Source organism: Mirounga leonina, unplaced genomic scaffold (genome assembly GCF_011800145.1).
Source record: "Mirounga leonina isolate KUSES-001 unplaced genomic scaffold, KU_Mleo_1.0 Mir_151, whole genome shotgun sequence".
NCBI classification, from domain to species: Eukaryota; Metazoa; Chordata; class Mammalia; order Carnivora; family Phocidae; genus Mirounga; species Mirounga leonina.
In genome coordinates, this window is record NW_023270377.1 from 26,573,707 (window position 1) to 26,579,671 (window position 5,965).

Sequence of the window (5,965 nt, forward strand, 5' to 3'; positions counted from 1 at the left end):
TTTCCCCCTCAGTATTATGAAGGAAAAAATATTTAGTTTAATTCGAAATAGAATCACTAATTACACATGTATGTGATACTGTCTCGCCTTATTTCCCTTTTCCATTTGAGGAAGGAAGATTTCCCTGAAAAGTCCTCATTGTTTTGTAAGAAGACAAGATACTGATTTCCTTTTGCTTGGTTCATGCTGCTCTTGTGGAAACAGCAAGCTGGGTAAGTTTGTATGCTCAAAGAACAAAGTGTCTCTTGTGTGGACTAATCCAAAGTCTACCCTGGGAGCTGTAGCAGATTGAAGCTATATTCTCTAATATGAATTTTACAGTGTTAGAAGTGACGGTTTGATTTCCATATGCTCAATTGTGTGTCTGTAAACTGGCTCTGAATTTATTTGGTGATAAATGGTATATTTTCCCTTCTCAATCCCCAACAATATTTTTTAAAAAGGCTCAAAGAGGTTAGTAACTACCCAAGTTTACACAATAAACAGGGCATTCAAATTGCAAATATCTTCCTTCATATACAAAGTCCAGAGCTCTTTCCAAAATATTAGGCAATGTATTTATAGTGTGCTTTTTGTTCACATATGTATATTTTGCCTGGAAACATTATTTCTTGGGCCACTGTTTACTAGCTCTGTGACTTATGGGCCTTCTGAGCCCCAGTGTTCCTTTCTAAAGTAGAGATAATAATAAAAATAGCCTCACCAGGCTGTTGTAAGGCATGTGTGTGTGGGGGGCGGGGGGCAGGGAATCTGTCAAATATATGACATCATTCCATCCCTGATATGGAGTAGACACTTCAGAAATGTGACTTTCTTCTTCACTCTTATTTGTATGACTTCTAGCCTAAAAAGTTTTATTTAAATCTTGAAGTTAGGCTATTAAATTAAAATGTTTCTAGGGGTCATCACTACTGGAGTTATATATGTTCCCATTGTTAATCTATGTAAAAAAAAGGACATCTCATTTCATGAGTGATTATAAAAGATCACCTAATTTATTTCATCAATTTCTTTATTTCTCTTATAATATAAAAGTACTTTATTTTATTCATAAATTTTGAGTAAATTACATTAAATAATCATTATGCTACCACCTTTAAGTGTATAGGAATTCAACCCTCTTCTGGTAATTACTATTTAAACAAAAAATAGAAACTTGGAAAGAAAATGTCACAAAATATATTTTCATTAAAAGTTTTGCTATTACATGAAAATATCTTTATGCAATACATGTGAATGGAGAAGTCAGCTTAAGAGACAGGTTGCGAGGGAACCTGGATGGCTCAGTCAGTTAAGCATCTGCCTTTGGCTCAGGTCATGATCTCAGGGTCCTGGGATTGAGCCCCGCATCAGGCTCTCCACTCAGTGGGGAGTCTGCTTCTACCTCTCACTGTCCCTCTGTGCTCTCTCTCTTCCTCTCAAATAAATAAATAAAATCTTAAAAAAAAAGAAAAAAGAGAGAGAGAGAGGTTGCCAAAAACAGTGGGGTGAAAATTCTAGAAACTCATTAGACCTAATTGTTCACTGCTCTGTACTATACCTCCATACCCTTTGCAGTTTTTCTCACTGATGTAGTTGAGTGTTTCCTCACACTTTCTTATAAATTTAATCATGTACTTTGCTCTGGTCACTAAAATGTGATGGGAATGACAATGTGTTAGTTCTGAGCCTAAACCCTAAACACATTCCTGCTTGTCCTGTGAGCCTCTACCATCAACTTGATGAAAATACAGACCAGCTGCTCACTGGCTGAAGGGGGATGAGAAACGTATAGCACAGTAATAGCAGCCTACCTAAGACCTTCAGTGAGGGGCAACCAGTGTGCAGGACACAGAGCCACCTAGCTAAGCACACCCTGAATCAACCAAACCCCAGCTGACCCATGGATCTAAAAGCAAAAATATATATATTATTTAAGCCACACCAGAAGGGCTACATTGGTGAAGGGAATGAAGAGAAAGAAATTCCTTGGGCTTTCTCTTTTCCTACCCTCCTGTGGCTCATATCCGTGAAAAGTAATTGGAAGCCAGCTGGGAAGAAAGAACAAGTCAGGCAATCCAGAAGGGTCAGCCTCCCTTGAGACAGAGCAGGGTATAGATAGGCAAGGAAGCAATACAGGGAATGGTGGGAGTGGCAGGCAGCTAATCAAGAATGAGCAACATAATACATTAGTTGGAGGAATCAGGAAGTAGTGTTGGGTTTGATTTAAGCTTGAAAGAAATTTCCTTCATGTTTCCTCCTTATGTCTTTCTCGTTCATTCATTCATTCATTCATTCATTCATTCATTCATATTTTGTTTACTGAAAACATTTGCAAGTTGGTAGACTTCCATCTCATGCCAGGACAGGCTTTGCTTGAGTAGTGGAGACCTTGATTTGTTTAACACGTATATATGCAATATATACACATTGAGAGATTATTCAGTTAAACATTTATTGCAACTTATGATGCCTTATTGTTATATATATAAATATAGATAGATATAGATAGGTAGATAGATGGATGATAGATAGATAGATAGATAGATAGATAGATAGATAGATGATAGATAGATATTTAAAAATCTATTACTCCTGGCTAGACAATATAACATACATTTAGTGTTGGAATCATGCAACTTGTTTTTAGAGAGTAAGATCCTATGATTTGAGAGGAAATTACATTTATAAGACTAGAAAAGCCAAACAGCCATGTATTTTACCAAAATGCTGCAAGGAATGAGTTAGTATATTATATAGTCATATCCAGGTTTGAAGAACACCATGGATCTCCGTTTTATAAAAAGGCTACAAAAACTAGTCAGAAGATTTTGATAGCTCTGTCTTTGAGATACCTTTTTCTTAAATGTAGTTTTCTCATTTTCAGCTGAACTGGCCTTGCAAAACTGCAGGGAATGTGACCAAGTTCAGGCCATTCATCTCTCAAAAACTGTTAATTATTTATTTTTTTAAAGATTTTATTTATTTATTTGAAAGAGAGAGAGAGAGAGGGAGAGAAATTGCAGGGGAAGAGCAGAGGGAGAGGAAGAAAATCTAAAGCAGATTCCGCACTGACCGTGGAACTCAACCTAGGCCCAGACCCATGACCCTGAGATCATGACCTGAGCCAAAACTAAGAGTCAGATGTTTAACCAACTGAGCCACCCAGGCACCCCTCAAACACCATTAATTATTAAATGTGGTGTGGCACTGGGCCAGAAGGTGTAACATCACCATCCTCAAATCTGAGCTTTTCAAACCTCAGTTTTTCCTAGCAATTCATTTGAAGACCTTGTTTCTGTTGAGTGACAATTGCCATCTGACCTATTTTCTGGGCATGTTGCCCACTTGGATTCATGCTTGCATAGTCCTTTTAACTAAAGGTCTATTTTGGTTTTGGAGGCTGGAACTCATGATTTTTACATCTATAATCACTGCATGGTGGTGTAATGTTAAAAGTCTTTGAAAAAAATTACACAAGTGAAATATCTATAAATTTGAATAGTTTTCTGTTAACCAGAGCATTATTTTCATATTTCAAGCCACTGTAAACAAAACTTAAATACAGAGAAAATAATACATTGAAATTCACTCTGTTGAATTTAAACTGAAATGATTAAAAATTCAAAAAAGCAAATGGTATGATGATGTTACTATAATAAGCATCATGGAGAGCATAAAAATATTTTACACAATCTAAATGCTATATAATTCAGACTGCCTTGTAATTATTATGAACATAAACTTCATATCATCCAATGGTACTTAATAACAATGATTTTTCAAAAATTCATCTTCTTTTATATAAATTGGAATCTTTTCCTTAGCTTTTCTTTTGGTAGTGTATGTCCAGTTTATTTGACTTTGAATAAAGTGAATTTTCTTAGGCTCTAAGTCAAGGTCCAGTTCTTACTACCATCAGATAAGCTACCTCAGTTCCTATTTAAAATAACTGAAATATAAAAAGCTATGTCATTGCCTTCCATGATTGTCGAGATGTCCATGCTGGGGTAGAACAAAGGAAAAACCTAAGACCCTTGAACATGCTGAGATAACAAAGTCACAGAATGACACAGAGTACTCTCTAGAGTGAGTTCCAAAGAATTCAGAAGCACTATATACATGATATAAACAGTTTCTTCAAATATCTCTAACATTATTATATATATAACTGAGTTGAAATACTGAATAAATGTAAAGAAAAAATGGCCTATCATTCTTGCAGGATTTCATTCCTCATGTACCATTTTTTTTCTTTTTTTTACTTCAGTGAGAAATCCCTAGGTAAATGCAAATAAGTACTTAACTTTTATTGAAATGGTATTATGTCTCAGGATCATATCCAGAATTTCTTTTTCTTCTTCATATTTATGACTTCCTTCTTAAGATAAGCACTTTTATATCTAGTGACGTTTGGGTTCATAATGGTGCTCAATAAAAAAATCCGTCATAGGAAATTGGCCAGAGGATTACACAGGATAAAATTTTACCTTTTGAAGTAGTTTTGCTGATGTATGAATTATTTACGTCTTTTTGAACTTGAAATATGTTTGATCTTGTGGCCTCTTCTCTGTGGTACTTACATATCCTTCCATGAAATAATTGCCTTGATTTCTGAGTGAGATATGATGATGGAAATAATAACCCTGCTAAAGGAATAAAAATGCTTTCTCAGGGACAAAAACAATAAAATTCCTTTCAGTAGGGACTCAGTATAGTCACACAGCAGATTATGGTTCTGACAAATCACACTTTCAAGGAAGTGGAACTGATCTGAGAAGAGATCACCGGCTCTTTTCAATACTACCTATAAAATCTAAAGCGGTGTTCATTTCGTTTATCAGAGATAAATTGCGTGTCAAATAAATGCTGAGAAGTTAGGATTGGTAATCTAGGTAAAATGAATCTTGATAGCTCTATAATAACACAGTAGGAACTTTATTCTTTTCCTGATTGGGGGCGGGCAGTGTTCCTCATTTCAAATAATATTTTGAGAGTATGTACTACAGAGTTAGCCAATAACTGGGAAGTATAATTTTTGAAGAGCAAAACACATGGATTCATGGGAAACTGATTACAGTTTATAGCATCTGGCTTTGCCATGTAGACATGCCTATGTGTCTCTCAGAGCCTGTACCTTCTAATTCATCCTTCTTCTTTTTTTTTTAAGATTTTATTTATTTATTTGGCAGAGAGAGACACAGTGAGAGAGGGAACACAAGCAGTGGGAGTGAGAGAGGGAGAAGCAGCTTCCCGCAGAGGATGGAGCCCGATGCGGGGCTCGATCCCAGGACCCTGGGATCATGACCTGAGCCGAAGGCAGACGCTCAACGACTGAGCCACCCAGGTGCCCCATAATTCATTCTTCTTACACCATAAACAGCACTGTCTCAGTGTGCTACACTGACTTCTATGAACCTTTACAAATTAACTAGGACCCCAGATAAAGAGTTATGAGAAGTCTGCATTACCAATCAACCTCTATATGTATAAAGGGACATTGTACATTTAGACTAAAATAATGGAAAATTCAGTTTACCCAATCAACCTTTATTTTTAGTGACATTTGGAAAGCCATCATCTTTTCATATAGCAATATTTAAAAAAATATTTTCTCAAAGGAGAGTAAATATATTTCTTAAAGGACAATACATCAAAGAGTATACCAAGTCTGGGGTCTTTGATATGTGTTGCTGTTGACGTAATATTTGTTTTAAAGAGACTTTAATTTTTAGAGCAGTTTTAAGTTCACAGTAAATTAAGCAGAAGTTACAGAGGTTTCCCATATACCTCCTTCCCTCACACATGCATAGCCCTCCACCATTATCAACATCCTCCACCATAGTACTGCATTTGTTACAATTAATGAACCTACATCTACTCAGTTATCATCCAATGTCTGCAGTTTACATTAGGATTCACTCTTAGTATTGTACATTTTATGGTTGGATAAACTTATAATGGCATATATCCACCTTTATAGTAT